Here is a 25527-nt window from a genome sequence, read left to right on the forward strand (position 1 = left end):
ATGTTTTTGGCAGCACTATACCACCTAAAGCCTCCTAGAACTTTATTGCAAAAACAATCCATGTTTCATTTCTTTTCCCCTTCTCCTTACTTGCCCACAGTTACAGCTCTAATCCATATAGTAGCCACATGCAATTGAAGGAAACCTTATAAACTCTTATAATGTATGTTTGGGCTTCAGTCTTCCTAGTGACTTGTTTGGTTTAAATTATGTCAGTTACAAGTTTGGCAGAGAAAACTTGATGTAATAAAGTCCATTGTTACTTGGGGGAGCGGGTGAATGGGATACTTGATGCCTGAGGTGCCATTAAGGAATGCATGACTGATTGCCAAAGTAGTTATTAATTATTCAGGGCACTCAGAACAAAGCAGCTCCAGTTAACGTTGAAGCTGGGGGTGACTGTATTCTCCTTCTTTTTTTGGCATATGGTAGCGTGTCATTTGTCATCAAAGATCATGCCAAAGATCTTTGCAAAGAACAGACTTAACCCTCTTCTATGCAAGTGAAGATGAAGAGGAAAATCCAAGAAGCTGCTTAAAGACTGACCTAGCTTAAAAGTGATTTGGCAGGTGTTTTGTGATTTTGGTGCAGTACCTGTATGGCTACCTGGATTTCAATCCAAGATATTATTTTTTTTTATTTTTGACGTGGAGAAGCTGTTAGTAGTGCTCTTGCTATTAACAGTAATGAAAATTAAATTTAATACTGTGCAGATAATCTGTTTAGGGCTATCTGATAATTGTTCTTTTATTGCATCTTAATTGCCTAAGCTTTGCTCTTTTAGGGTTGAGCATGTTAATTTTGTTTGTGGAACCTTTTTAATTAAGCTTGTTTAATGAAAAAGTCAAATAAAATTTAAATGCTAATAGAAAAACTGCATACCAATAGAACAGAGAAAGGAAAGCTCTCACCTAGCATTGCCTCCTTTTCAAAAGTGCACAGATTTCACAGATACCAGGTGTGTATCTCGTATGTCAATACCAAAGCCTAAGAGAGGCTTAACTTTGGCTGCAATAACCAAAAATCCACCCGGAAACATCATAAAGGACATTACTGATCTCCCAAACAAAGGTTTTTCTACACTCTCTTAAGGATTAATCAAAAGATTTGGGAAATAACACGTTTTCAGGGTTGTTTAAGCCAAGGTGGTATGAAGCAGCAGGAGAGCATACAAGTGTTATTTAATTACTTTGCAATGCTACATGAAATGAAAAAGGGCTCTGAAAATCCTTCATATGATGGGAAGGAATCTTAAACAAAACCTCTGTGTTCAGAGCTTCCACTGATTAGGTATAATGAAACCTAAGCCAAGATAAATCAACAAACTCCTAAAGATGCTCCAGCGTGCAAATTCAATCATTCAAAATTTTTTGTGTGGCAAAAATTCATTGTAAATCAGAGAGGCTTTTGGACTAATTCTTTCCTTGGAGATTTTATTTTGCATTAAATTTGTGCTTGAGAACTAAAGAGAAATTCCTTTTAAATTTCTTAAGTGAGACATTAAAGATTACCCCAAAATACATAGATAGGAGTGATATGCTTCAGGTTAATTAAAAAAAGTACAAAAAGTACAAAACTGAGGATGGCTATTATCCATGGCACTACAATGACAGAGGAAAAAACCCCTTTGAAGCAGAAAGAACCTATGAAAGTTATCAAATCATAACATCTTGTTTTCCTGTGACCACATCTCATTCTGTCACAGGACATCATGAAAGATTGAAAAATCTGTGTATGTGAAGCAGACTTGCAGAGAGATGGGGTTAGAAATAAATTTAGCAACGTTGTTGTAGCAAAATTGTGGGCCTGCCCAAAAGTCCACGGAAATGTGTTCTTGACCTGTACAACCTGAGATGTCAGTGTGGATTTTCTGAGACGCTAAAAGGAAGAGAGACATTTTGAATGAAATTGGGTGTCATTTCATTCTTAAAAGGAATGAATGTGTTTACATGATAGCAAGTTTTGTACTCTGAAGGAGTAAGTTCCTTTACCTCTGGCCAAAATTTGAATGTAGTTTCTCATGTAGTATATGTAGGCTATACCATTTCTTTTGTATTTTTCTGTGATGTTAGTTTTACAGGAAAAAGTAATTTTGTTTTCTTGGACAGACTTTTTTTACAAATTCATGTATATTTGACTAACATTTAATTCATTGAATTTGGAAGTTTATTGTATATCCCACCCAGTTTCACTGTGGCAAAAGGTATAAAAAATCAGCTGGTTTTCTTATTTTTAAATAAGTAACAATAATTTCAAAATTAAATGCAATTACATTACCACACCTTAAATGTCATGCTTTGTTTTTTTCTATTCAACACCTTCAGTAGAGTTTCTTCCTGAAAATTTCAGGGGTGTTCAGCAAGTAACATAACTGATTCTGGTTATGGAGCATTCACATAAGTCTTCAAATTGTATTTTTGAAAGACAGTATTGAGGGGAAGTCAAAACAAATGAGGTGGAGAAGAGCTTGTGAAAACTGCTCTCCTTTTAGTCATCAATAGCATTATGTACAAGTTAGATCACTCTGGCAACATGTTTCCAGTAGAAATCAATGCCATATAAGCAAGAGATGGGGTACTGCAACTGTCAAGAAAAAGCAGGCAGCCTTTTTTGTTCCTTTCCCCAAATTATGTCTTTGATCCCATATTAACCCTCTCCTCCCACGTGAAAGCATATAGTAGAATGATTCAGTGCAAACAATGTTTAGCCTCTTTAAATGCCCTAAAAAGTGAAAAAGTTTAGAAAACGTATCAGAAAAGTATTTCAAATACATGAGACAAAATCTTTTCTTTAATTCCCGTAAGTTACCAAAGGCTTTTATTAGGTTTCCATTTAGTAATAAATATTTATATTGTCAGGGACTCTTTTTTATTATTATTTGGAAACTTTATTAATGTGTCTTGTAGCATTATATATGCATATTTATGTAATTTGAAAATGAGTATTACTTTTACATGATCTATCATTTATTGTAGTGTTCTGCAACAAATATTTCATATGTAAGTTTTAATGTTGTGTGCTCTGTTGTTTTCAAAAAGTCTACAAGAGAAGTTAAAAGATAGAAAGAAGACTGGTTTTGTCTTGTCTTGAACAATTTCAAAAGTCTCCTGGAATCTCATGACTCTGGGTATCCTCTGGGTGGTGTATGTGGGATCTTAAGTAACATTATTTCTGTTTGGGAACAATCTGAAAGAACTGTATTTTGCCAACTGATGAGAAAATAGAGAAAAAAAATGCAGGAAAGATAGTAATGTGGAAAATCCAATCTGCATTAGTGATGCAAGGAAGAGAATACATGGCACATGGGGAAGATGGACTGGAGTGAATTAACCAGCCTTGTGGATTACCACAGCAGTTACCTTTGGTGTTCTTTTTGTCATTCAGTTTGACTTAATAGACATTGAAGTTTACACATGCTGATAAGCAGGGAACACATTACTAATGAAAATAACTTTCAACCATTACATTTTAATATTGTAGTCCTGAATATATTCTGGAAGTCCTCATTATGGGAGTGTATCCTTATAGGAAAACACAGTTAAATATTGAAGCTCAAGATTTAAAAATAAGTAAATGTCTTTTATTGCATTTTGACATCAGAGTTTGAAGGACATTTCAGATTGTGAAGTTTTTACTTAATGATATGGCTACCATTATACTAACTGATAAACTTTTTTTGAAGTAGTGTTTGAGTCTTTTGGTTGGGGTTTGGTTTTTTTTTTCATTAAGTTCACTCAAGAAGGACTGATTGAGGTCTAATCAGAGCAATTACACAGAAGAAATTAACAAAAGAATAATACTGCCACTCTGTATCAACTATAAATATTAGCCTAAAATATGTTATTCTCTATTTGCACTAACTTTCCTTTAACCAATCTTCAAAGAGATTATCTATTCCTTCTCAAAATCTCACTTCTAAAACAGTTTTTTACAAATGAATGAGGATCAGATCAAGCTGGTACTAACCAGCTTTATCAGTCAGTAGTAATACATTAAAGCATTTAATATGTGTCATGTATATTGGCATTTCAATTTGAAAATTTCTTATTCAACAGAGTTAGCAGTAATGTCAAGTTTCTAAGCCTTTCCAATTGCCTTCTCAGTTTCCCAAATATCAGGCTGCCTTAAATCAAACCCAAGATTGTCTAGCCCAGGAGCCCGCAACCAGTGGTAGTCATAAATGGATGGCAGGGAGCACTATGAGGAGGTCAAGCAGATGTGATTCTTCTGTATCTTCTGATACCCCTCCTGTACTCCCCACTTACTAGCTATTTTTTTGCAGAAGAGGGGGATTCCCTGAGCCTGTGTGCTTTGTCTATTTAGTAAGCTGTGGCAGACATTCCTTGCAAATAATTGTCCATGTACCCCTTGAACCAAAGTAAACTTCATGCCTTCACAACATCCTTTGCTAAAATCAGATTGTATAGGCACCTCATAGAATAAAAACTTAAAACAACTGCTTTACTTGAGAAGGATATGTATGTATGTATATAAAAACGTGTCACACTTAAACTGTAAACTCACTCATCCCATGTAATTGGAGCTGTTGGATGCTACCTCGTCATAAATGTTCCATAATGATGTCCAAATGTTCTTTTAGTCTTTTAAAATTATTCTGTAGTCATGGTTCAAATTTATTTGTTCAATCTTATTGATCATATCTATTTTAAAGAGTGCAGTGTCTCAGTTATTTATGTGTGATTTTTTTTTATTATTATTTAATAGTTTACTAAATGTTATATAAGCTACTTTTCACTTAGTATGTTTGGTTTTAAAAAAAAAAAAAACCAAAACCACCCCCGCTACCCAAAAACCAACGAACCAAAACAAACAAACAAACAAAAAAACCCAACACAACCTTCCTGTTCTCCCAGGTCCCTTTAGCTCTGCTGGTTTAGGGTTTTTTTTGGCTAGCTTTATCTTTATTTTTTATGTTTTAAGTATTACGTAATTGTCTAGTTGACTATCCCTTTTCCAATTTCCAGGATCAACATGTTATTCACAGCTTTTTGAGAAAGCACGCTGATGGCTTCTCTACAAATTCCAAAGCAAAGTGACTCTATCCCATTCTCAAAGTAATCCCCTGTGTAACTGGCACAGTCCTAGATTTTTTGTGCATTCAAATACTGAGACGTTGTGTCTGACATGCTTGCTAGTGGAAAAAAAGGTAAGCAAATGTACATTTGATACTAGGTTTCAGGCAGCACCATAATTTTCATTTATGCTATTTTAGCTGCATTCGTGTCATGTCCCTATCCATTATTAATATCTTAGTCATGCCGCAGTCCTATCCATTGCCTCACCCCACCAAAACAGGCAGTAACTAATCAGAGTGGTGTGTACTGTGCTAATTTTTCTTACTGTAATTCTGGTAGGAAAAAATGAAAACAGGAACGAAAGGAAAGAAGTTGGGACAGAACAGTTACTCAGTGCAACTTCTCTATTTTTTTATACATGGTCCAGATCTGAAAGGCTGTTAGGAACAGCAGAATTGCATGGAAGAAATGGAATTATGTGAGCAGCTCTAGACATTTGAGATCAAATCAGCTGTGGAGTAGCTTCTGTAGATGACTGACTGCACAGTCTAACTCCACAGACTGGTGGAAGCACCTCTTTAAATTTAGAAGAAAAATTCTTGACACAGTAATAACACTGTATAGTAGCTTCAGGGTAAGAGTTTGCTTGTGGAAAGGTTAATTGGGGTATTGGTAGTGGTGTTAAGAGAAATCCTTTTGTTTCTGAAAGGGGATGGATAATAAGCAGTACAAGAATACCAAATTTTGCACCTGTCTTGTCTTAGCAATACCTGGCCTCTGGTGTTACAGATGGGGATTATGAGCTGTCGTTTGTTAACTTCTCATAAGTACTCAAAACTTTTTTAATGATGATGATGAAAGGTTTGACTGAAGAAGCCAGGATTTTTGTTGAAAAGGTTTCAGTTTTGTTTTCATGGGAACGTCTAGATAATCACAGAGCAGTTGCATCTGTTCTATCAGTTTTCTCTGGCTAGGGTGGTGGAGAAGGAATTCAGGGAGGTTGCTTCCATGTATGCTCCTCACAGATGGTGTATGTTTTTGAAGAACTGTAATTGTTTAAAAACCAAAATGAAACAAGCAAAACCTTCCGTGTCAAAATGGAGAGCAATTTGTCTGGCTAAAGACATTTCCAGAGGCAGAATGCTCAGGCTGCTTGAGTATTCATTTCACTCTGCTCTTGAGCTAGGAAATAAATTGTAGGAAGAAAAATAGTAAGAATCATTTATGAGGAGAAAGAAAATGCTGGGCTGCAAATTGAAGGGAGTGATTTAGTGCATGGAAGACCAGGTTCAAAGGCACTTGAAAAGTGGAAGTGTGAAAGCAGATGGCACAGCCTTTGGAAGAAATTTTGCACGTGATCCTCCAGACAGTGTGAAGTTGGTGGCTCCTAATATCCCTTCCCTTTCAGCTGCAAGAGGACTCCTTGGGGGAACTCTGTAATAACTCTACCCTGACACCACACACAAGAGTTCTCAGGTCTCCTCTGAATAAGTCTGTTAGGTGGTTAGGGGAATTTCAGTGTATTGGTGTGGGTAATTAAATCAATCTGATGCTTTATTGTCCAGTATGTAGCCCTGGTGTCTTTTGATAGCACTTAGTTAACTTAAGAGTTTCTCGGTAGACATCTCTTGTTCTAAACATTCTTCTAACAGTGTGACAAATACCCTCTAAACAGCATGACCATCTTTAATAAGACAGATGCTGTGCTAAGGTAATTTTGTTAGAAATCAGTATCCTCGTGGTTTTGTGAATAGTTGGCACCATAAATACAATTTCTTAAATTTGAATTTTCAAATGTTTTACTTTCAGTATTTTTCTTTTACTTACTGTGTCTGCATGTGAATGTAAAAAGGTCACTATTTTTGAAACTTCAAAACATCTAAAATCCAAAATTGTTTTGTAGACAAATTTTGCTGACTCTGTGCAACTGACCCTGAACTTCCCTGCTGGCTGACATGACCAAAATGACTAGGTAGCCAAGGAGAGTAAGATAACTGAGTTGAGCCAAATTATCAAAGTCACTCGGTCATCATCTGTATTTCTTGGGGGAAAGGGCCAAATGCCAAATCATTTTTAACTTGGTAACTGGCAGGACAGTTAGCTACATATATATAGGCTTTTAATAGGTAAGCTGTTAATAGGGTTGCCCTTGCTTATCTTCTGAAAATCACTCTGATCTTCTGAACTCTTCTGACTTGTGTGTGCATATTTGTCTTCAGGCTTTTCAATGTGAGGTGTTCTGGGTAATCAAAAGTTAATAATAAAATACTTCTCGTTCTTGAGTCATCTGTGTAATGCCTTTTTGGCTTGGAATTCTTGTCGTTTAGTCAAAGTAATCTCTTCTTGTTTGTGCTCTGTCAATACATATAACTTTAAATACTGTATTTACTTTTTTAAATTGCCTTTCTGCTTAAGAAAGTCATAGGCACCTTTCATGTAGAAAAAAGCCTTGCAGTTAGGTGCCTAAAACAGCAGTACGTCTTTTGATGCAACATAAATGTAGAATTAAGGGTCATAACAGTATTTTGAAACTGTTTGTTTGTATAAAACACTTCAGGGTACAGCCCAGCTTTTAACCAAAAATCAAAGATAGATGCTCAAGTCAACAGTTCAAAGACAAATGAAAAATTGTCAGAAGGGTTTTTCAGTTATGTTCTCAATCATCATTACGAAAAAAGTATTTACATGGATGAAAGACAATATAAAATTTGGAAATAATTTACTATTTTGCTTACAAAACATATCTAAAAATATTAGAACTTAAGGAACAAACCTGCACATCTTTGGTGTAATAGAGGTGATCAGACTGAATACCCGATATTTTGCAAATGTCAGAGACAGGTGAACCTGAACCTTGTGTAAAGCCCTGTGTAAGGAGGTGAAGCACAAGTGCAGGTCTTTGGGCAACTGTCAACCCCACAGCAGCCTTCTGCTCTGCTGTAGTAAACCAAACTGTTCTGGTTACGTACTGCAGAGCAGCGCTATATTCCTCCTTACTTTAAAGCCTGAGAACACCTTTGAGGTGATGTCATGACAGAAGAAGAGTAAAGTACAATCAGCTGTTACTTTTGTGAGCTACTAGCACGTATCTCTATGTAGTTAAGGATTTATTTGTACATTTTCTTACAATTAAGACTAAACAGAAGAAGAGAAAATAACACCTAAGGTTTGTATCTAACAGTGTTAGTAAATAGTGAGGGGGTTTTGCAGATTTTCATTTAGATAATAGGTACACTTATAGAGACTTTTGTGATTGTTTTCTGAGACTGTGGTTGCTGTCCGTTGTTTTAAGTAGGCACCCTTTATATTTTGTCATTTATTGCCTCCTTTTCTATGAACTATGTATCTCTTACTAGTGCATCTAATACTTGAAAAACTACATTGGGAAGGTACTTCGTTAAATTGGAAAAGAGAGTTGCCAAGCTGTTAAAGAAGAAAAAAAAAATCATAAAATTTCCATGATAATGCTTGTTATTTCATTACCTGACACTGCTTACAAATTATAGGGGAATCTGGAAAATCAATAAATTAAAAGCTGCCCAAGTGTGAACAGAACCAACTTTTCTGTGCAGGCTGTTTAAAAAAAGTTAATGATAATTGTAAAAACAATTATGCAAGCCCAAGGAGCATCATTAAGCAAGCCAAACAAAGGTATAATTTACAAAGCCAGTGCTATACAAAAATGCCAGTGGATAATTTATAGGTAGGGGCTGGCCTAAAATTCATGGTTAATACTTGGAAGAGTGGCAAAATACTAAGGTGATGTCATCATAAAAATCTGAAAACAGAGCAAAATAATTTTAACAACATGGTTTTAAGAAAAAAACTTTACTTTCCATTCTTAATTTTTCTTTAAATCTAATTCCTTCATAAAGTATGACAGTATACTTACTTATGAAAGACTCCACACTGTCCTCTTTTTAATTAAATACTTATAAAAAGTTTTCTCTTAATCAAGCAATGAGAGAATCCTGAAAGAGAACCAAGAAGACGCACATCTTGCACAGGGCGCAGCATGTGTACTTTTCAGTATGGATATTTCATACCCTGCTCTGACTCTGTCACAGTGTTCTGTCTCCAACATCAATCTGTCATAGGCCATGGCTTCCTTGCACCTTTCACTGGTATTTTCTGCTGCAGGAAAAAGATGGCAGCTCTTTTCTGTTTTCTGCCGTGTATTGAGGTTTAGAGGAGAAAGAGAATATAATAGTCAGGTTATCTGAGGGGGGATAACTGGCAATAGTTATAGTGCCAAATTTTCATGATTGGATCATTCTGTTCAAAAACAGTATTCCTGTGGGTTTTGTCAGGAGAATAATTGTATTTTAAAGTTATTCTAGCAATGCATCAACTTGGATTTATGATGGCATGCAATTATAATGTTCATTATTTCTGTTCATATAGTGATAAGCATGCTATTGAAATTGCAATAATAGATGATGTTATACTTTCCAATTTATAGGCTCTTGAAATCTTTGGATGTTTTGATTCTAATTCTTCTTTGTCATACAGACAGTGTGACTGGTGACAGACAGATTTTTAAACAAGCAGTTCTCATTGCCTTCAACAGGAAATATGAGGTATTGGCATCTGAAAAACAATGACCACATCATCAAAATAATGGCCACATTATCTAAGTTTAAATAGATTATTGTTTTTTAAAAAATACATTGATTAATTAATTGGCAAGTAATTCTTTCTCTGGATGCATTTATTACACTGAGAATAAAGTTCTGCCCAGTGAGATCTAATTTAACAGTTGCTACTTATTTCTCTAATTTCCTGATTGAGTGAATCATACACCATGGACCAGTTTCAGCAATGAAGTAAAGATTGCCTGGAAGAATTTAACTTTGATGGTAATTGTGTTAAAAACAGTATTGATGTTATCATTCTGAGATCACAATCAGTGTTTATCTCAAAAAAATGGTTTAATTTTCTGTGGGAGAAGTGGAATACTGGGAGAAAAAAAGAAAAGAGGTGTCAGTATAATTTCTCAGAATTCTCTTTTACAACACGTAATAGTTGTTAAGTTAACCCATATCTAATACTAACATATTCAAGGAGAGAACATAACGTTAATTGTTAAGTAGCAAAATGTCCTCTTCTGACTTTTTAACTGGAATATAAACTTACAAAGGGAATTCTTACTCATCTAAATTCAGTCAAATTATATTAAATTTATAGTGATGTACTTGAAATGACACTTTGTCTCCCCTCCCATTCCACAAGTGGTTTGTGCTCACACATCCTAATTTGTTCATTCAAATCCCTATGTTTGTCCAGTGGGACTGCACAGATAATCTGAAAGATGCAAACCAGCTTCAAATTAAATAGTAAATAGTGGAAGTACGCTAAGAACATGAGAATACTTTCTTCTTGGCAATTAGGAACCTTAAATGTATAATTGTTTACAAAAACAGAAAGGATTTTCTCCAAATGCTAGATTGACTCTTTCTTCAGCAAACCACGGCAGTCATCACAGTCCATTTACCCAACTTGTTTGACGTTGCTTCGTAAGTGTAATTAATGCAGTACATCTCTATTATGTTCATTTTTGGTATTGAGAACCTTCAGGCCAGGCTGGATGGGGCTTTGAGCAACCTGGTCTAGTGGAGGGGGGGGTTGGACTAGGTGATCTTTAAGGTCTCTTCCAACCCAAACCATTCTATGATTCTGTGATTCTATGATTCAGAATGGATTTCTATTCTTATTTAAACAAACAGATAATCTCATGAGGCTTTACTGTGCAGGGCAGGTGGAAGAAAATCCACTAGAAGTAGCCATGCAGAGTTCTTCAGTGAGTGTTCTTGACCAGTGTTTCCTTGCTCTCCCCCCGCCTTCTTTTTTCCCCTCTTCTGCAGCAGATTGTAATGTCTGTCCCTCATGCCCAGGAAAAAACATACCAAGATATATATTCACTGATCAATGCTTGTAAATAATGCCTTATTAATATCCTCTTACTTTATCTTCTTATTTGGCTTATTTGTGAAACAGTGCTTTGTCAGGCATTCAAATTAGCATTTTCAATCATAAGGTTTTGAAGCACACTTTCTGTCTTGATCAAAGAATAAACTTGTGGTTAGCCAGTATCTTTCAGTCTAGTAGGCTAATGCAGCAAATAACTTTGTGTAATGTTGGGTTCAACAGAATGAAAACAATATCTGCAGTTCACAGAAAATCATATTTTCTCTGGGCTGGAAAATTCAGGTGGAACCAATGCCTCACACTTTGGCTCTTTATTTAAACTGATAATAAACCCCACATCTAACCACTTCCTAGATTGCAATGTATAGCAGCCTGTGAAACCACAATTAATTAAAGCTTAGAAAACCACAGTTTTTGATGTCTGTGTTCTGTAATTAGTTCCATATTCTACATGAAATCATCAGAAACACCCAGTATTCCTGAATCAGTGAACAGGAAAATAAGAGACTGAGGGAGAAATTCTTTTAAGTATAAATACCAGCAGAAAAGTATATTCCAATGTGTAAATATTCATTTTCAAATGGTTGTTAAAAAGCCTTTTATAAAAAGAGCACATGTGAGAAATAGAGTGAGCAACGCCTCTACAGAAGACCTTACAACTCTTAAAATCACGCTTTTGAAATTTGAAAAAAAACCCAACCCTCACCGCCTTTAAATGTAATAGTAAGGTAGAACAGAGTTTGACAATGGTTAAGATTAATGCAGCATTAGTGTGTGGCACTTCCTCTCTTGTGCAGGTAAGTGTTTTGACTTTGTTGCTTTACAGCCTGGTGAATGTGCAAGAACAGAGAAGTAATGTGAAAGGAGATGCAGCTGTGTGCACACAGAGGGAGGTCCCTTTAAGTCAGTGTGATAGTGCTAGCAGTTCTGGTTGCAGGATTGGGGCCATAATTGATGCCTGACTTCTTTAAAACATTGCAAGGAAGATTAATGGCCTTGAGAACATAAGTCACCATGATTTTTCCATCATTTCTGTTACAGAGAGTGCCACCCTTACTCATATTATATTAGCAAGCCCAAATTTATGTAACAAAATATATATATGTATCAAGAGACTTGATCTAGTTGAGCAGATTAGTTAGAGATAATTTGGCCACATCTGTGGACAGTGTCAGTGTTATAACTGAAGCCATTTCAGGCCTAATGGAAGTCAGTTGATTTACTAGCAGTCTTCAGGAGAATGAGATTTGTTCTACAACATGCTGGATTTGTTAATACTATGGGTTTATTACTTGGCAGATTTCATCCTTCCTTCTTCTTTTTCTTTTTACATATGTCAAGGAAAGGGCTGAGAAGGAATTGCATGTGCAAAGGAAAATATGTATTTTTTCATTATAATAAAAGTTATTAGACAGTTTCAAAGATTATTTTTTTTTTAATAACACCAAGAATCATGCTGAGGCAGTTACTTGTAGTGGTGCCTTAAAATTCAACCTGTTCTATTTTAATAGATTTTTTCATGCTGTAAGGAGCACAAAATTTCATGGGAGCCTACTAGAAATAGAATGAAGTAGTCTGCTTTCAAATCATCTTTGAAGGATCCATATTAAACAGCAGCCATAGAGATTGAAAAAGTAGAACATGATAAAAATGCGTCTACTTTTATTTTATAGCTGATGCTAAAACGATCTTCTTTAAATGGGTTATATTACATACTATTTTGAGGCTTCAAAGAAATTGTAAATGATACTGCCAAAGGAACTTCTTCTCCCAAGGGACCAACTTTTATTAAAAACCCGTGACTCCCCACTTTTCTTCAAGAGAAAGGAGCTAAATTAAAGCCCAAAACTGGAGTAGTTTCATTAATTTTCATATTCTCATGTGAGTTTAAGGGCTTGTGGGTTGACATGCAACAAAAAAAACCCAAAACATATTTTTCTACCAGGTATTCTATAGGTATACAGGCATGCAGTTACTGATTTTTTTATTACAGCATTACTAGAATAAATCTAAAGGTTAAAATGTACTGTAATCACTGAGGAAAAAGGTGTATTAGACTTCAGTTATGTATACAGAAGAGTTTGGGGCATAGCTAGTCAATAGCACAGATTTTAAAATTATTTAGAATTAGTCTGTTTCTAGAATTCCACATTTCTCTCAGTATAATTTTACATATTTTCTAGAAACAGCAAGGTTACCAGATAGAGGCTGTGTAATGCAATCACAAAAATGCAAGGTTAGAAGGGAACTCAGTGGGATCTTTTCTGAGCGATTGTCCTGCTCAAAGCAAGGAGTAGATAGACCAAGCTCATTCTTGCTAGATGTTTGTACTGTTCCTGAAGTTCAGGGACAAAGATTTCAGTTATTTCCCCAATCATCTGTTGTACTGCTTTACATAGTATGAAATTGTTTTCTAATATGCAGCATAAGTCTTTCATGTCATTGATGGACTAGGGAACAGCTGACCACCTGATGCTCTCTTACACGTTTGTTATCACATCTGTCAGCCTAGTCTTGTCGAGATTCAAGAAACTTGTATCACTCAATCTTTTATCATAGTTCATGTTTTCTTTTTCTTCTCGCTCTTTCCTCTTAATACTCTCTTTCTTTCTGCCTATATCTTACAAGTGCTGGAGGTAAATTTGAACACTGTATTTCAGCTGAGACCAGCTCAGTAGCCGGGCTTTATGGTGCTGTTCTGAATATATCTGAGTGAGACTTGTCTTTTTCATAAGAGGATCACATTCTCTCCTATTCAGGTTGTTGTCCCCTGTAACACTGTTTATTCCACTTCAGGACTTGTGTGCTTGTGATTTTGCATTTATGCTTTTAATATTTTACAACTAAATGCAAGGGGTTTTAAAAAGCTTTTCTTAAATTTCTCTTATTAAGCATACTTTCCCAATTAATTTTTCTTTTAGTTGTTGTGTAATCACATATACTATATTTATGTGCATAATGTATATGAAAGTATAATGAGGTAACCTGAAATGGGAATTAAGAGATATAGATAGTGGAAAATATGCAGGTAGAATCGATACTACTGAACGTTAACAGTATGTCAGGACAGCATTATGGTTAGCAGTATAGGGCTATAAAGGTTAGCTCACAAATTATAAATCTGGCTTGTTCAAACAGTGTGAGAATCTTTATGTGGGCAATGTAGCCATAGTCTCTAACATGCTTTTTGGCTTGTGACATGTATGCTACATATAAAGCAAATTTAAATATGACAAGTAAACAATAGAAAATATTTTTCTTCACAAGCCATAAAATATGATAAATCTGTAACATGTTTGATGATACTAAGAATGGATATATGAGGACAGAGCTGAGGTTCCTTCCCTGTAAAGTAATGTTTTGTTCAAGGATTTTCTCCCTTCAAGGCAGGACAAGCTCTGATTTGCAATGTCTGCTGTACAGGAATGTTGGGTGTGTTCCTTTTATTGTGATATGAAATGAACAGAAACCTGTTGTGGAATGCAATTTAACATGCATACTGAAGGATCAAGTTAAAATTGCATGCACTGTAGAAGTAATTTTCATCATCCTTGCCAACTACACTTTCCAGTTGTAATAAGCAGTGATTCCTAGTCTTTAATGTGAGATGAACCTCCTGTGAACCTACTGGGATAAGTAAACATTTTATTAACAACTACCCATTTCTAATACCTAGAGGGATCTTAAAGAGCAGTTCATTCCCTGACTCCAAACACTTGCTGTTGTTCCATTTGGTTAAGCTTTTTATAAGTTTCATGTATTTTGAGTAAAATGGGTAATTTAAAAAAAAGTCCGTAAACATTATGTCCTTTAATTATGGCTGACCACATGCCCTGTCATAGAAGAATGTACGAAAACTTTTTTCTATTCAGAACAGCTGCACTTATGTTGACTGTTTATTCCTTACAAACTACTGTCTGTCAAGTAAGAACTAGAGCTTTGTGTACAGAACAAAAAAATCCTTCTGTAAATCATAAATGTAACAGATGCAAGTGTGCTTCCTGTATGAATTTTGGGTGTTTCTATAAATGCAGTGATTAATAATCACCCTAACCCCATTTGCAATAAGATCTGAGCAAACATTCATTGGACTATATCTACGTGCTCACTGCAGTCTGTTTGTGGGATTTTTGCATTGACTCATCTGTGCACTGAGGCTCTTACGTTACTGCTTGTTCAATTACAATGATATTCCTCCTTTTAGATGATAATTTCACATTTTAAGCATAATTCAGATTATTCTGTTGCAAATCCTTCTCCTAATTAAGTGAAAGCTATTCCAAATTTCAGCCTACAACAGGTGTATATACAGGACTTGCATAGTATCAAAGTTTCAGGGAAAGAGGTTAATCTGCAGTGGGATGCTTTTGTTTCTCCCTTTCTGCTAAAGTTCAGCTAAATCTTGGAGCCAGGGGTCTCTGTAGCCTAGAGATGACTTTTGATCTGAACTATAGAAAAATTTATTAGGATCTCATTATCAGTACTGAGAAGAGAGATTCTCTTTCTTGCTCTCAGTATTTGATACATAATTCTTTATGAAATTTCCCTTCTAGAAAGGAATTGCAGGTGTAATAGAACATTCATCAAAATAGGACGTTCTCAAAAATATCATTTAAGGGACAAATATATATCAATTGCAATGCTACTGTACTATATATAAAGAAGAAATAATCAGATTCATCCAATAGAATTAAGTGTTGGATAAGGTATATAATATTTATACATTTCTATTATTGACCCCACACATTTTCGCATTTAAGCATATAATCACAAAATTAAAGGGTTTATTTGTACTAGTGTTTGAAAATCACTTCTTATTCAGTTGTCTACTCATACATGCATTCAAGTATCTTTGGACATCCATGAAAGAATATTTTAGTGCAAAGTGTTGTTTTTACTGTTACAAACAGTCACGAAGTACCTTGCTTTCTTAATCACAAGCACAATGTAAGCACAAAACAAAAAACAAGTTACCTCAAGAACTTACAGTTGAGTTATAAAAAGGCGATAGTGGATGTATTCAGAAAGCCATGAAGCAATGAAATAATGAAGAAGTAATTTTAGAAGGGTCTCTGCAGAGTTCTACTTTAGCTCCTCAGTGAGAGCGTATGAGGAGAAATCATCACATTTATTGGAAAATACAGCAAGTAATCAATATAGAGTTCTGCCCTGGAAATGGGTATGAGACTGTGGATGGCCTTTTAACAATGAGAGCGATAAGCAGAGGATAAACTTTAAATGTCCTTAAAGACTATGTTGAGTAGTTTGTATAGTAAGGAATTGTTGATAGGGAGGACAGAGTTACTATTTAGGAAAATACTTTGTGTTTTCAAAACTTTACATCCAGGAATCAGAAGCAGTCCCATGTGATGTGAATAGTTCACCAACTGTCCTGAACAGAAGTTCACCAAGGCAGAAGACTGCTGCCAACATCCACTACAAGTGATTCAACCAAACTTTTAGCAAACACTTATAAAAGATGTGCTCCACACATTGAAATGATTCATTGCAGCTTTTAATTTGTTTAGGACAGTTCTGTGAATGTAAAAAAAAAAAAGTTATCAGACTTGCAGATGATGGTTTTTTAGATGTTGGGTTTTTTTGCTTGTTTTAGCACCATACTGCAAGCACAAGATACACTGCAGGAATTTCTTCAAACAAAGATTTTATGAGATTAGGGTGAGGGAAACTGTATTTCAGTAAATTATTTTGGGACTTCATTTTGCCTATACACAGGTCTATTTTCAGTCATTTTCAGCAGGTACTTTGTCTGTGTAAACACACACTTTATACTCTTTAAAATGTGTATATAGATACTACTATTGCCCATGGTCTGAATTAGACTAAATGTTTTTATTAAGCATTCAAATAATACAAGAAAGAAAATTATCTACTGGGTTTTAACTTTTTTAAGTTGCAGTTATAGTCCTTCTGTGTGCACATGCATGAGATAAATAAACATCTAGTTAGTTTTAAATGTATTGCATATGTTTGGTTTGAGAATGTTATAATGCAAGTTTCTCTGAAGTTCAGAAATCAAAGTATTTTGCAGTTGTTACTAAGATACAAAAGGTAGACTTACTTTTTCTTATGGCATATATGTACTTGTGTGGGGTGGGGAGAGCTCACTGTAAATTTTCTTTAAAGTCTCATTTAGAAGAAAGAGATATATAAACAAGAAGATAGTGCTCACTAAAAAGTAAGGTTTCAGAAGTAGTTATGGTTTAGATAATACTCTGCCACAAGTATACTTTGTAGGAATGAAAACTCAGGGATTATATACCTAAAATTAGTTTGCATATCTACAGTAATCTGAAAACAACAAAAAAGACAAATTATTTGAGGAAGGGACTCTAGATGAAAACCGACATACAGATGTAACTTTGAAACTTTTTGTCAGGGTGATAGTCAATGCCATAACTTGTTCTATACTATTAGACCTGATTCATTACAGACTAAGTGTTTGCTTTTAAATGCTCCCTGTTCAACACAGTACATCAGGACATGCTTTCAGAATAAGGCTAAGTGTTTGGCTACTGAGTCGAAATGTGTCCGAGTCATGAGAGTTCTTGCATTTCTTTGAGTCATCTATCTGGAATCTTATCATTCAGTACTACGGCCACAAACTTCTGATGTAAGCAAATACAGTAAAAACCCATGGCAAAGGTAGGAAGACATCAAAACTTGACTTCTTTTGCAACTAGCAGGCTGAATCTGCAAGCTTTATAGATTCTAGGGGTTGCAGGTCTTGTACACTTCATGGTTTGAGACCTCTCCAGTTGCCAGAGATGCTGGTGACACAGCTTTCAGGCAGAATTGTTTATATGTCTTCTCTTCTTAATTAACCAAAAGAATAAATCAGAGAATGAAAGTTCTTGCCCAAAAGAATACAAGAATCACTGGATCATTTTGTAGAATAACAAATACTTTCAGTAGAGGAGAGACAGGAGAGAGAAATTTGGTAATTTTGTGGTGCTTATGAAATCCTGATGAAGTAGTGTGCGGTGCTTTGATGAGACTTACCAGAGGCACTGAAAAAATCAGTAATCCCATACAATTTCATCCAAGAAAGATAGTTATCTGTCTGTATATATTTCCTAGGAATAGAAAACACTATAACTAACACAATGAAGTGTATTGACAGCAATGTCTTCCATACACTACAGTACTGTGAGCATTAGTTTTCTTCTTTTGGCCTTTAAAATTAATTAGTGTGGATTATGACTGATGCATGTGATCACAGGAAAAAGCAAAATGTATATTTATACAAACATCCATATATATGTATACACATAAGTGATTATAGGTATTTATGATGAGAACTAACCAAATCACTAAAGTTTTTTGAAAATGGCTTCCAGAGATTATTGCTACTGATGGCATCCTCTGAGAGTTTATGAACTTGCTCTAGAGATGTGTCATCTTTGTCTTCACAAGAGTGGCTCTCACATCTGTGCTGTGTATTTCAAAGGGTGTCAGGGTGCACGGGATTCAGGCAAAAAGCTGCAATTTGCCAGAAGAAAGCGGATTTATTTCTATGCTGCTAATTTCCTTCAGAGCATCTCCCAGTTGTTTCCAGCACAGATAGAATTCCAGGCCTTCTCTGTGAACTGCACAGAAAGTCTTTTTGGGGGAATATTTAAAACTTTTCAGAAAATATATTTTATCTCAAAACTTTCACCTGATGGAAAGTTTGGCTGCTCGAAACGCTACTTTTACACGTCTTTATTCTTTTATTCACACCTGTGACAGTCAAAGACAGAAAGGCACAAACACATTCACTTTCCCTTGTGACCTTATGGAAAGAAGAGTAGAAACGATGCACTATTTGGGAAGCAATCCTCAAAATGCTGTAATAAAAATACAGATGTAGGGTTGGGAAAGCCATCTCTATCTGGCTTTAAGATGTAAATTGGTGCAAGTGCATGGATACTCAGTGAATAAGGTCCTCAGTGAGATAAAAGGAAAGCCCTGCATTCATGTGAAGAGAGGCTAGACAAGCTTTTGATAAGCGGTTGTAGCACAATGTAAGAACAGAAAATTTAGGGAGCTTGTGAAAGGCAGAGAGCTGGAGGCCCAGTAGGGAAAGAGGGGGCTGTCATCCTGCATTCTGGATCTCATGTGAAGTAGCTGATTAAGTTGAGGAGGGTTGGTACCCCTACCTGTATGTCATTTGATTGGCAGAAGTTACGTCCCTGAAGTGAGGATAGCTGAATGAGATGCATGTTTACTTCAGTGCCACTGGAGCTTAATTTACCAGACCTACCTACTTAGCAGCCCTGGAGCTGCTGTGTGTCTCACGCAACCATCCTCACTGCTGTGACAGTAACTTCAGCTAAAGAAGTAAGAAGCACAGCAATGGATGGGAACTACGCTGGCCTTCCTGGCTTCCATCTCTGTCACATGCAAGTAAACATCCTTGGCTTATTCCCCAGCTTTGGCAGTCTAAATTGATTATCTGCCTTTGCTCCTTCTTTTTTCATGACTTTGCTGGAGGCAAAAGGAGAGGATCCTGGAACTTGATTTCTCTGCTTAGGCGATTGCGCACAGGCCTTAGCTGCAGATCATCTCTACTTCCTTCTACATTGCTACTTGAACAGGACTAAAATTGTGCATAGCAGTGGGGCAGGTTAATGTTGCACAGAGATGATGTCTTTACAAGTGACAGACTTTCACAAACAAATTAGCTTTTTTGTACTGCATACATGTGAGCAAGTAAAAGTTTGTACTCTTTCAGGTAGGTCAGGATTTCTAGAGGCTTTTCACAGTTATTACTGCATGTACTTATGGGAGAAAAGAAAGAGCTATTGTTACGCCAAGGAGCTTCTATGCCCTCAGGGCAAACTTGGAAAGAGTTGGATATCTGTTCTCCCTCATAGCTTCTAATGATGCTAATAGGAGGGCTACCTGTGATTATAAAGGAAGAAAACAGGCTCGCTTTATTGTGTTACAAGAGTGTGCATGTACTGTTAGTTTCAAGAGCATATCTCTAAATCTAAGCAGGACTCGGACTGTTCCTGTATTATAAGTATTATTATTATAATTATTATTATCTGTAAAGATATTTAATTAGAAAAAATATGTTATTTCTTTCAAAGTACTGATCCTAGTTGGTTTTCAGGGGAGGGGAGGTTCCTCTGAGGTTTTCTTTATTAAAGAGTCTCTTCTAGTCTGATTAAACCATACTGATGTTTAATAGTTTCTCTAAACTGTGCTAACTGATGAATGGTTATTCACCCAGAAACTGCTTGACAATGTTTTCTTCAAGACAAGAAATGAAAAAATGGGGATTTCTTTTGTGGGGAAGGAATTATTTTAGACATATTATTCACTACTTGTAAGTGTCCTGTCATGCCAAGTATTTGACTCACTTGTTTTTGTTGTTCCAGTCTTAACTCAGTGATTGCGTTATTAAACATGAAATTCCTCACTCCTGGCTGCAGCAAACTAACAAAATTGCTTCTTGCCTCTCCTTTAACTGGAAGAGGGTAGTGTCAGTACCTTGACAGTCCTGTCCTCTGAGACAGGAGCAAAAGGAAAGTTTTGCTTAGATCGTGATGGTGCTTAAGAGCTGATCTTGTGTAGATTGTATGTGAGTGCTGTTTTGTTCCGAATTGTTTATCCTTGGAGCAGGTTCAGTGCAAGGAAAGAACAGATGGATAGTGGCAGAATGGGAAAGGTTATAACATACAGTCTCATATCCAAAGTTTTACCCTCTATCTATCTAAAATAATTCTGGATTCTTCAGATAAACCAATCATGAGCATCTAATAAATGTTTATGGTATTCATTCTCTCACAGAATTTGTGAGATCAAGGAATTGCCTTTATGCTCACTCTACAGATTTGATAAGGCTGTGTTAGAGACCTACATGCTATGAAATTCCAGAGTGAATCTAAAAATGTTTGTGTTAGTGGTCGCTGTGCTTTTGGTCATGATGGCTTAGCTGTTGGAGGTCTGTGCTGTGACTAAGATTGCAGTTAAAGAAAAAAGGAAATAAGAAATACCCTTTTTCAGAAAGATTACTTCTTGTTTATGATGCAGCCACATATACAGTCATGCAGGCGTAGCAAGTAGATGCTACTGCCAGATGCTTTACACCATGAAGCTGTGGTTTAAATATGCTCAGGATCACACAGGAAACGTGCCAGAACAAGTAATGAATCACAAGTCTTCAAGTTAGGCTACATACTAAATCATCCTTTAGGTTTGAGCTTCAATTAGGTAATTTTGTTCTGATTTACTGCTTCACTGATGATCACCTTCTTATTCTACTTATGAGAGTGTCCTACCCTTTCCCCTTTGAGAAAGAGGCTAGATGGAGTAGTTTTGATTCCTTTAATAGGGCACAACTAACATTGTGAGCACCCTAAAATGCATTTTACTTCCTAAATTTCTTCTGGGGTGCTGCTGTTATGTATAATCTTCAGGGCTGGATAGTTTCATGATGTTAGTCTTTATATTATTTCCTTCCTTTTTTCCAAGCCCTTATCTTAAACTGTTGCCTAAATTTGGTCTATTTGCCTGTCTTTTACACTTGTAAACACCTTAAGGGGATTTCTATAAGGTATTTGTTTTCACAGAGTGAAGTACACATACAGAAATACAATATAAACAGACCTAATGAAAGTTCTGTTTGATCCAACACTAATTGTCATTCTTGGCTGTTCTACAGGGCAGCAAAAGCCCTATGTTTTCTGCTCTGGTTTTCATCCTGAATCATTTTAACTAACAGTAAAGATGCAACCGTTTGGCTCTACCTTGGTTTTAAACATGTTTATTCTTATTAAAGTAAATTGAAATTTTTTCCTGGGCACAAAACCAAAAACCATAGAGTGTTTTGTTTACTAGAGGAATCACATTAAAATACAGAACTTGTTGATGTGTTTTTCAAATCTGTCTTGACAGAAATTATTCATGCTCAGGCAAAAAACTGAAAAAGGTGGTCTCAAGTCTAAAACATTGGTATTAATCAAGGATGTGCTGCTATGACAGAAGAAGTATTTACTGTTGATTAGTATTTATTGTAGAAAAGCTTGGAGAACATCACTTCCTAGTAAGTGGTCTCTATCAGGGAAGCTATTTTGGATAGCTGCTATACCTAAGTAAGTGTCAGCTGTCTTGGGTTATGTGTCCCCTGTCAGATAAAGAGATGTCTGTTATATCAAAGGTTGATTATGTGCCAACTGGCTTGTTAGGGGAGACGTGATATAGTTCTGTGGAGTAAGTTAGGTGATAGATGTACAGTTGACAGATAGCTACTTCATTGTAAGGTCATCTTCATTGCTTCCATCAGCATTGTGCAGCAAAACAGCTAGAGCTCATTGGTGGTCCTTCTCTGAGGCTTTCACACCACCATTCTGCAGTGAAATTGCATCTCTGAGACCTACTGAGTACTGATGTCGGTAGCACTGCACAGAGAGTGACTTGACAACATCAGTTTGTCAGGCACGCAGGTGGAGGCAAGGGTCAGAGTAAGAATGTCAAGAGAGATGTAGATTAAATGCTAGACACGTGGATTTTTATCTGAGATTATTAACCAGAAGGAACTATAATAGAAGTGATGGACTTGCTATAAAATGAGGGAAAGCTCCATTTAAGGAGCATTTCAGCATTTTGAAGTTGCAACTATGATGCTACATTTCAGAGTTATGCTGAAGTTTTGTGCTTGCTTGTTCTAAAAGGAATGTCCCATCAGTGAAGTTGAGTTTTAATTTCTTGCATTAAGTCATTTCTCCTGTTAATCTTCTCTGAGAGTAAAACCTTACTGCAGGTGTAAACACTGCCTATAGAACACAAAAAACTTTGAGAAAGTCAAGTGAAATTATAAATTGTATAAAATTCCAAGATATAATTTTACTCAAAGGAAGGAGTACCATTTATGCTGCCGTGGACATTCTATCCAAAAGGTTGAAACTATAAAATAAATAGTACCTATTAGCAAGTAAAAGCAATGTAGAGTATAACTTGAATTACCATTTATATTAAACAATTTATTGAATTGAGATTTCATAAAGGTTATTATGTTATAAATATAAATTACAGCATTTATAGCTTATAATATCAATTATATTTAATCTTTGGTACATTTTAACTGTCATTTAAATTGACTAAATTAAAAGATTACTGGGAAAAACATTCTTAATCTTGAGATTTTAATTACTTTATTCTAAAACGTTCATCTTCAAAGTTGTGCAGTTTTGCTGTTTCAAATACTTTTTCTTTGTTTTGGTTTGCTGTGAGAATGATTAGAAAGTGATGACAACTTTAATTGTGTTACAATTAAAGCACAGTGATTCACCATATCCTCATAACGTTTTAACTCAGGCAGATGCCTACTGAATCCAGAATAACATAAAACATGCTAAGTGTGCATGTTCTAAGTTGTAAATGTGGAAATAGATTCTAGACCAATGGATTTTCATCTGGAATCCACCTATTTCATTGGGAACAAAAAGTCCTAGTAGAAGTAAGACACCAAAGTAAATTCTTCAGCTGCAAACAAAGTACATTTTTTTCCTTCAGGTACTAATTCTACCATTTGATCCTTATTTTGTTTTTCACCTTAGCAAAACCCTACACCTTCAAACCAGGAAATGTGGCTGTTACAAATACAACATCATGGAGAAAAACAGGAAGAAAAATTTTGGAATATTTTTTTTTGACCATCTGAATTATAGTGTCACAGCACTATTCTGAAACTTGCTGAGTAGCATGTTTTGCTAAAAGCAAATATTTAAATTATAGACCAGAATCTGTTGCTTTATTATCATAACCTAATAGATGGATCAACATGTTATTATTTTTAATGTGGGCAGTGAAGAGGAAAAGAAATATTTTACTTTTTGAAATCCATATTCATCCAGAATGGGAAGCAACTACTTCACTCACTCTATTGGAAATGATGCCAGATTAGCAAGATGAAAATATAGTGAAGTTAATAGTAGCAGCACAGTAGATTTATGTTTGGTATTGTCTTTGCAAGACTCCCGGTTGAAAAGCAGCACAGATCATTCTAGTGCCTGCATTTCTTGCAGATGGAGAGAGAAAACCCTTGAAGCAGAAAATAGGAAGGGCATGGTGGTTACTTCCATTTGCTGCCCTTTCAACCACACAATTAGCTGAAACCAAAAATGCACATTTAATAAAATTGAGAGCACAAGAAAGGAAAATATAATTATTGGTATGAAATACAGCTATCACAGGCATATGTGTTTTAGAAAACTGCTGTTTAGTATGTAGTGTTGCAAGGATTATTTTATTAAATAGTTTTTTCCTGCATAACTGTTATATTTCTCATCAATTTCTCTGATCATTTTGAAAAGGTAAATGAATACAATTGATCTGACGTTATAGATGGAAAAAAACTGCAGTATGTATAGACTTCACATTAGAGTAATGGGAGTGTGATTTTGACACTAAGTGGTATGAGGATTTTTAAATATATAAAATATAGATAAACATATTGATAAATATATATACATATGTACGTGTTTTGCAGTACTAACAGGCACTGCACAGGGAATGGACAAGAAGCACGTTAGTTCACTTATTGGAGGAGCATTCAGTCCTTCATTCGTAATATTATGTTGTAGGACTTTTGTAGGAAAATTCAGCAAGGGACCTCAGGAGGTCTCAATTTTAACCACCTGCTCAGGGTGAGGTCAGTTCTGAGGTCAGACCATTGCTCAGGGCTTTATCCAGTCAGTTATTGAAAGCCTCCAGTGATGGATACTGTGCAGCCTCTCTGGGCAACCTTTTCCAAAGCCTGATTGTACTTACAGTGAATAAATTTTTCCTAAATCTTATATGGACAATTGAGAGCAGTGATGCATGTAGCACTATGCATTTACGTTTGAGATTTCTTGTCCTTCCCATCCCCTAAATCAGCAGTATGTTCAAATCTTTCTTCATAATTTTTATATGGTCCAGATAAATTGCTCTAGTGCAGTACTGTGGACATAATGTCTGTAGTGATGTCTGCCTATATAAAAGTCTAAAGACACTTATGGAGGTGCAGCAGCAGCTTCCTACTTAGGCTGCCCTTCCTGCCTTTTTTGAAAATACGAATCAATGCATAATTTTTAAACAGATAGTAGAGTGAGCAAAACCAGAAGTCTCACTTTGCTTGAATTGCCTGTGACCGAGTACCCCTGATCCAGTGAGTTAGTCAGTGAGATTTGTGCTGTGGGAAAGTACATAGGCTTTTGCGATACTCAGTTGCAGCATTTAAATACTTTTGATATCCTTGGGAACGTGTTTTTGGTGTTTTTTTTCTTCTTAAGGGAGAAGTAATTATATTAATGCCAGATGTTGTTAGTACTCTGTTCATTATTGTTTAACTGGAAACGTAATTCTTAGTACTGTATGAAACGTAACTGGTGCTTTTTCTATCTCTAAATAAGAGTGGGAATATTTGCTATCTTTGTACTAGGATATGTTCATATTTGACATTGTAAGACAAGAAGACAAAGATTGTGGCTAAGTTTGAGAGGAAAGGCAGCATGCGAAATGTGTGTTTCCTTGGATTTCTAGGGGGTTACAGTAATTGCCTGTAATGGGG

The 25527-nt window shown here is 35.7% G+C and overlaps 1 protein-coding gene across 1 annotated transcript in view; it reads left to right on the forward strand.

The window, feature by feature from the left end:
- The window catches only part of PDGFC (platelet derived growth factor C), a 139685-nt gene that overhangs the window by 105555 nt on the left and 8603 nt on the right, over positions 1 to 25527 (forward strand). The window lies entirely within an intron of this gene.

This window comes from Accipiter gentilis, chromosome 3, assembly GCF_929443795.1.
Source record: "Accipiter gentilis chromosome 3, bAccGen1.1, whole genome shotgun sequence".
Taxonomy (NCBI): Eukaryota; Metazoa; Chordata; class Aves; order Accipitriformes; family Accipitridae; genus Astur; species Astur gentilis.